We start from the raw sequence: 8,413 nt of genomic DNA, 5'->3' as shown, positions 1-8,413 counted from the left end.
TCCGAATCCGGATCCGGAGTATCCCGCACAATATCTCCAAAAGTTCTCAATTATTTTCAGTGAACTTTTGTGGAAAGGTGGGCCATGGACCAAGAAATAACTAACTATATTTTGTGGTGGATTCAGATCCGGATCCTATATGCACGGATCCGGATCCTTTTTAATGGCATTGGCATTGGCGAGGGTATGTGCTCTGTGAGTGCTTTCTAGTTTCTATCGAGTTTGGTGCAGACGAAAGGTAGGGTGGGGACTGTCTTAAATTTATACACTATTCCCAGCATGCATTATCTTTGCACAGGATGGACTGGCGGTGTCCCTAGTGCCATCTCCAAGGACACTTGCAAAAACGAGAAAGAAGACTTCAGGCTTGCTCCTATCACCACTCCAGCCTATAAGATACATACTCTCCACCATTTTCTATCCCCAGTAGTTGCGCTTAAGCAGTGCTTGGAAGTTTCAATAGGCACAGACTGGAGAGAGACATTGTTCTGTGCAGATCTGGGTGCCCCCTTTTTCAGTGAAGGCACTCTCTACTTAGCAGAGAGTCTACTAGTAGAGTCTACTATCACCCATGAAATAATAGCGGAAGTAGACTTGGTAAGTGATCCGTGAACACACGGTCTTCAGGGAATAACGGTATCCCTGGCATTTCTCCATACACACATTCACTCTCACTTGCACAAAGAGGTGACCGGTGAAGTTCAGCGTCGTACTTCATCATAACATACATAAATCACGCCCTGTGGGATGCCCCATGCATACAATAGCAGTAAACATTTTCCCAGGCAATAACCAAGAAAAATAACACTGTGCTCCATACCCTCACAGAAGTGTCGCTTACGCTTTGTCTCGCTGTCGCGCCACTCCATACCAGTTAGGAGACGCCTGCGCAATGTGCTCCAACCCACCACTGGGTGAGGAGGGCAGCAGGCGTCCTGTCATCACAGAAGTAGCACGGTGCACCTCCCTTGTGCTCTCTATCACAAGATTATTTCTCTGGTTCAGTTATGATCTTGGCAGACAAAGAAAAAAGAATTAAATCAGTGCAAGCGAATGACAGTGAAAAAATAAAAATAAAATATGGGTGATATAATGAGAAAAGGTGCAAATTAATGTGTACAAACTGTACGTCTCTTGTGTGCTATGTGATCCATCAGTGTGATGACTTGGCCCTAGGATCCCATACCATGCACATACCTTGTGTCAAATCAGGCACTGATTTTTTTTTTTTTTTTTTTTATGTGTCCATCTCTGGGCAAAGGCTTCAGGGCCTTTATCTCGGGGGCAGTAGCCTATTCCAAGGCCCAGTAGTCCTCCTACACCTCCAGATGTCACCACTTCGGCGCTAACACCCACCGTCCATATTGAATACATGCTAGGGCTGTCTCATACAGGACTGGTGTATTGGTATTAGCGGGAGTATTTTTACGACATGTCGGCGGGTCATCTGGTAGATCAGAAAAGTCTGCTTTTTTTTTTTTTTTGTGAAATTCAAATCCTTAAACTGTTCCCTGTCCCAGCCGGGATTCGAACCTGGGTCCATCAGGACCGCAGGCCGCCTCTCTACCGATTCAGCCTGTCAGATGAAATGTCCAGTGCTATACCTAGCCTGCGAGCTATAGCCCGTGATCTTCAGTGTATATGTTCCTGTCAAGCATTAAACTTTACAGAGAAGACACTATGTTGTTTTAAAACCTCTTTCCATCCTTTTGGTATGGAGTTACTGTAACAAAACGCAAACTCCCCAGCCTTGTCTTAACACCAGCTTTGAAGATGAATGTGAAAAGGATTTTTATTTCAGGGGTGAGGGGTTGTTCGCGTTTATCATGATGACCCACCCCACTTCACATCCTCCCCAAAGGTGCTCTGGTGTTATGACATTGACCTGTCTTGCCAAAACTTGCGTTGAGCAAGCGAAGGGCAGACATGGGGTAAGAGGGTGAGAGTATGGAGGGGATTTTACACGAGTTTGTTGGTTTTGTCAGTGTTTTGGTGAACATCCTCCTTGGCATAAATAGGAATTTCGTCTTCGACTTCAAAGCCAGTATTTATATAAATGACAGCAACTAGAAGAAACACCAATTATTAACTTATTGTAGAAGTGCATTACATGGATATGAACCTTTACTTAAGATTCAACAGCCGTACATTAATATACATTTGAGGGACCTTTGAAATGTTTCTTATTACATTTCCAATGCGATATATATATTTACAAACTGTATGGTAGGTGGGCGTGGCATCTTTCTGGTGACTCTACCCGAGTCACAAGGCAAATAGTTTCTTCTAATCTAGGGAAACATATACCATGATGGGTGGTAACTATTAACCCAAAACGATGCTTTCTGATCTATTGGATTTTGGACAAGAACTATAAGGGTTTCAGTCCAAGGGTTGTTTCGGGATCACTGGTAAAACGATGCCTCTCGGGCTTATCGGGATTTGTCACCCTTGCCTTAAATGCCTGTACTTAGTATCGTTGCGCCAGACCCCTATCTACTAATGAGGAAAGGAATATTGTTTGACAGATACCTGAACCTTCCATATTGCTAAAAGGCTGATTGCCTTCACAGATATTGGCCCTAAGGATGATAAAGCTTGGTCTGCTGCTGATCATCTTATTTGACACTACATGTGATGCAGGGAGTTCTCTGCTTACACCTCTTGCAGGTACAGTTGCCTAAAATATGCACACACATTTAGTGCACACATATACCTATATGCATATAATATGGTAATTCTTCCCTGATAATCAAGTAATTTTCACTCGCATATGAGTCGATCTCACTCTATACCTTCTTGGACTCAACCAGCACATACGTAATTTCCCTTATGAAACTGTTCATTGGATCCTTTTCCCCCGCTGGCCTGTTTCCTCAGAAGCTTTTTTTCCCTCATGTCTCAGTTATCTGCCTCTTACCCACACCTGTTTTTTTTGCCACTAACTCATTTCCTACATTTTACTTATACTCCCCCTGAACTTATGTTTCCCTTATACCAGATCAATGTGTGGACTAATTTTCGTCATGGATTTAACTTCATGACCTGTTTACTAAATGGAACTATTTCTGATCTCTGGAGACAGTTTGCCCACATTTCTATTTTCCTGAATGGACTTTTCTTCCTTCGTGGGTGAAATTCCTTAAGTATTGAAGTTTTCACAAGAGATCTGTATTCCCATAGGTCAATTTCCTTTCCATAGAATAATAGTAATGGTAATAGTAATATTAATACTAATACTAATTCTAATATAATAATAATTCATTCATTCATTCATTGCCAGACGCCATGTATCCCAGACGGGGTGGCCAAGGGCTTAGAGTTAATTGTTTTATAGGGAGGGGCACTAATCCTCCACCAACCCCACTTGACACGTAGGGATGCCAACAGCATCTGGTGTTCCCAGGCGGTCACCCATCCAAGTACTAACCAGACCCAACATTGCTTAACTTCGCTGATCGGACGGGAAGCGGTGTACTCAACGTGGTATAATAACAATATAATAATAATAATGATCTCTCTGTCAATCTATCTATCTATTGCCAGATGCCTTAATCCCGTAAGGGGTGGCCACAAACAAATCGCCTCCATGTCGCCCTGTCCCCCACCATTTCATTGCCCTGCTCCCAGCTCACACCCCCCTCTCTCATATACCTCTCAACTTGATCTCTTCATCTCATCCTTGGCGTCCCCCTCCATCTCCCCCCTCCACCTCACTCACATACACTCCTTGTCAGTCTCTCGCTTTCCAACCTCTCCACGTCCAAACCACCTCAGCGTGTTTCTCCCAACACTTCTTATCACATCCACATCCACACCACAATGCTCCTTCACATCCTCATTTGTCAGTATGTCTCTCCATGTGATTCCACATTCTCCTCTTAAATAACTCATTTCCACTGCTCTCACTCTTCTGTCCCTCCAACAACGTCCAAGGTTCACTGCCATACGTTAGAGTTGGCATCACAATACTGTCATGTAGTAAGTTTTTCACTTCCACGCTCACTTCCCTGTTTCGTATCACTGCTTTCAAGGAACAAGGAACCTTTCTTCTTTGCTGCACCCTTTCAAGCACTTCACCTTCTAAACTTGCATCCTTACCCACCACACCACCCAAGTACTTAAACGCACTTAATAATGATAATATTAATAATAATAACTAGAACACGGCAAAATTGTCCAAGGAATATTTTGATAAAGATTAACTTCCCATAACCATTACCTACTAGAAGACGAGCTATAAAGGGACCTTGAAGTCAAGGTCACTCATATTTTGCATGTCACCTTAAACATTATAGTCTATTAGTCGACCAAGTTTGGTGGCTGTAGCTTTAATCATTCATGAAAAATCAGGTGACATGCAAAATACAGGTAAAAACCCGTTTTTTTCTACCCCAGCCGATCTCAGAGAATAATCAACTGAGTAGCACCATAATCCTTTCTGCACTGTGTCTGCCTTCAGTCTGTGTTTCAATAAAATTTTAGCTTCCTAGCTTAACCCACCCCGTCCTGGAGATATGAATTCACGTCCTCACATGATGTGCACTCATATCCCGGAGACATAAATTAACGCGGCAACATTGCAAAGTCCCTAATTTGCACAATTTTCAATTTTCGCGAGTGATTTCGCGAGTGATTTTTGGAACGTATACACGGGACACCTTCCTCTATTCCTCTACAAGATGCCAAGCAGGGACAATGCCTTACACCGCATAACCTCTCCCCCCCCCCTGCACGCCATTGTCTCGGCAATTCATCTGTTACCAGTGACCTGGCCAATAAAGACATTCAGGGCCAGAGTGATTCCCCAATCGATGACAATATGGAGTGCAAAGTTTACATAGCATTAGAGGAAGAAACAGTCAGAAATGATGATCAGGTAATGTGGGAAAAAAAGGTCATGAATGGTGATGAGTTAGTGAGTGAAACAATGTTTATAAAGCCCATATTACTGTTTAAAAACCAATATACTCTTTTACTACATATAAATTCGTACCAAGTAAATAAATAAATACTGTTTATGAGTGCATAAAATAGTTACCCTCCCATAGAACTCGTTTTCTTTGGTGCCAGCCTGTTAGAAAACCCTGTCAGGTAAGGAGGTACTCGTACATGGATCGAGTATTTTAAACCTCAGGTGAGCGATTTCCCTATGAATTTTCGATGTTTCTCACCAAAAGCGAATGTTTGAGCCTAAAAAAAAAAAAGGTCCAAAAATGTCAGGACTGGGGCGTACCACTGCCCAGAAAACGTCGGGACGGGGCAGGTTAAGAAGCTCTTGAGAAAGGGTGGCTAAATCACTTTTCTATGGTAGGGGTAACATCCGTAAAGCCAGTTGACGGATTGCCGCCATTTTTGGACAAAAAAAGTGGACAGCTTTCTAAGCTGACCAAGCTACAAGACTCTAGGCAAAACAGAATTTGAAATATTGACTTTCTACTAAAGTGATAATAATAATAATCACTAGAAAAATAAAACTTTCCACAGGGTTGTGGAAAGTCTTAATAAAAATCATTTACCACCGGGATCTATTTTTAATATTTTATAGACTTATGTTCGCATTTGGGCCTGATTACCCAAAAACCTATTAGTTCACGGGCCAGTTCCAGCAACAGATCATTTATCCACGATCCTCTTCCCGACTGGACCAAGTTTACATATACTGTGTGTGTATATATATATATATATATATATATATATATATATATATATATATATATATATCGAGAGAGAGAGAGAGAGAGAGAGAGAGAGAGAGAGACTCTCTCTCTCTCTCTATTTATTCATATATGAAATGTGTAAGATCAGGAATGAATGGGTAAGGTAGATTAAAGGAAGGACTTGCTTTGTTGATGAATGAAGTGTGGCAGAGTGGAATGAGAGACTAAAAGTGTCAGCTCGAGGTGTATGTATGTCAAGTTCATGTCTGAGAAGGTGAAAGTGGCGGTGATTGTAGCGTAAGCACCGTGTGAGGACAGGAGTGAGAGAGAGAACGACAGGTTCTGTGTTGAGCTGGATGAAGTTGTGGGAGAAATGCCCAGGAGCTATAAGGTGATGATAATGGGGGATATGAATGGAAGAGTAGGCACTGGTCATGAGGATGACATTATGTGTTGTTATGGAGTACCAGGAGAAAATGATAATGGGAAGCGACTAAAGGATATGTGTCAAGAGAGAAGGTTGTACGTTAATACCTCGTATTTCAAACACAAAGATGCACATAAAGATACATGGTATAGAGGAAATGGGGATCGTGTTGAAAGAAGCCTGATTAATTATGTGCTCATAGAGAGGTCAATGATGGGAATGGTTGCTGATACGAGGGCCGTGAGAGGACGACGCAGAGGTTTGTCAGATCATATGATTGTGGTATGCAAGATCAAGCTGAGAGGAGTGAGGTGGATCAGGAGTGAGAGGAGCAGTCAGGGAGAAAGACTGAAAGTTGAGAAGATGAGGATCAAAGAAATGGCAGATGCAGGGGCACAACCAGAAATATTATTGGGGGGGAGGGGCAAAATGACTAATCAATTTTTGCAACCCATTATCATCCCACATTCTCTCCACATGACCAAACCATCCCGGTCTACCCCTCCTCATCACAACACCAATGCACTCCAATCTTATCCTACCTCAAAACTCTTCTATCATAAACCTAGCCTCCCCCCCCCCACGCCTCGCACTTACGGACACACTGCACTATAGGCTACATATTCCGTAGTTAAGAGTTCCACTAAGTTGCCTGTGGCTATTTATGCTGAAAATTTTCACTGAGAAATATGCTTTTTATAATCATGAAAGGCTTTGTCCACCTCTTGAATCGTAAAAGGTACAGTTCCTGCTAATAAGACAGGTCCACCAACGATATACTGCCAAAAATCATCAGTATACTGTATATCATCACAGACTGGCAAGTTGCATGGTCAGTTCCTCTCCTTCTCAAAAATTTCATTGTACAACTCCTTTTCCTTACTTTTAACACTATACCAATATATGCTTTTTTGCCATAATCCACGTCACAGTATTTTTTCTCTTTAGGGCATGCATGCAACCTGAAAATGAGAAATATCTACTTGTTGAACCAAAAACCACCATAAAAACAGCAAACTATAAAATATAGTAGTATATAATGCATGAAAAGTAGGTTTTTCCTTGCGAAAATCACAAATGAAATTGTTGTCCAACTCACCCGTGGTTAAAAAAAAAAAAAAAATGGTGGGCTAGTCGGGACAATTATGTATTAATTCTTCAGCACTGCTTTGCTGTAAAAACGGATTTTCTGGATAAAGCACAAAAGATGCATATAGGGATTGCTTAGTTAGGAATGCTAAAGTGGTGAGTGGTGTGCCAAGAGTAACAACAAAGAAAAAAGGTACAGCATGGTGGGATGAGGAGGTTAAGAGAGCGGTGGAAAGACATGTGATGGTCTGAAAGATGCAAGTGGTAGATTATTAACCCATGGAAGTGAAGTAAGGACCAGATGGAAAGAATGTTTTGAAATCCTGATGAATGGGAGTAGAGAGAGCAGAGTGGCTGTAAACATGATTGGTTTTGGGGGTGTGCAGAGAAGGAATGCAGGGCCAGGAGACATGACAGTCGCACAAAAGAGTGCTGTGAAGCGACTGAAAAATGGGAAAGCAGTTGAGGTTGATGACGTGTATGCAGAGATACTTAAGTGTAGTGGAGAGAGTGGAATGAAGTGCTTGTTGGCGATATGTAAGAGGCATGGATGAATTAAATGTGCCTGCAGAGTGGAAAAAGGCTGTGATTGTACCCCTGTACAAAAAATAAAGGTTAGCGAAGTGAGTGCAACAATTATCGTGGCACAAGTTTGCTGAGTGTGGTAGGGAAGGCATATGGAAGAATTATTATAGAGAAAGTAAGAGAGATATCAGAAGTCCTAGTGAGTGATGAACAGTGTGGTTTTAGGAGTGGCAGAGGATGTTTGGGTCAAGTATTTGCAGTGAGACAGATAGCAGAGAAGGTTTGTGAGAATGACCACTAGGTGTTTATGGCATTCGTGGATCTGGAAAAGGCATATGACAAAGTAGACAGAGAGGGATTGTAGAAAGTTATGTGCATGTATGGCGTGGATAGTAAGCTGGTAGGTGCTGTCAAGAGTTTTCATGATGGTAGCGAAGCACGTGTAAGGGTTAATGGGCATCTAAGTGAGTGGTTCCCGATCGGCATGGGCGTGCAACAAGGTTATGTGATGTCCCCATGGTTGTTCAATATATATATATATATATATATATATATATATATATATATATATGTGGATGGGGTGATGATGAGGGAAGCAAAAACACGAGTAATGGAGAGAGAGAGATGACGTTGGTAATGAATGGTGTTGGATGGACTATATAAAATTTGTTGTATGCTGATGATGCAGTACTGCTTGGAAGTACCGGACAAG

At 42.0% G+C, this 8,413-nt stretch overlaps 1 pseudogene; it reads right to left on the bottom strand.

Annotated features, from left to right (window-relative positions):
* Positions 1–3,381: 3,381 nt before the first annotated feature.
* On the bottom strand, positions 3,382–3,500 carry LOC145395934 (5S ribosomal RNA; annotated as a pseudogene).
* Positions 3,501–8,413: the final 4,913 nt, after the last annotated feature.

Source organism: Coenobita brevimanus, chromosome 33, assembly GCF_032717465.1.
Source record: "Coenobita brevimanus isolate Jiangsu-jjx chromosome 33, ASM3271746v2, whole genome shotgun sequence".
Classification (NCBI taxonomy): domain Eukaryota; kingdom Metazoa; phylum Arthropoda; class Malacostraca; order Decapoda; family Coenobitidae; genus Coenobita; species Coenobita brevimanus.
Note: the sequence above shows the minus strand (reverse complement) of the source record. Positions and strands in the feature narration are given on the sequence as shown.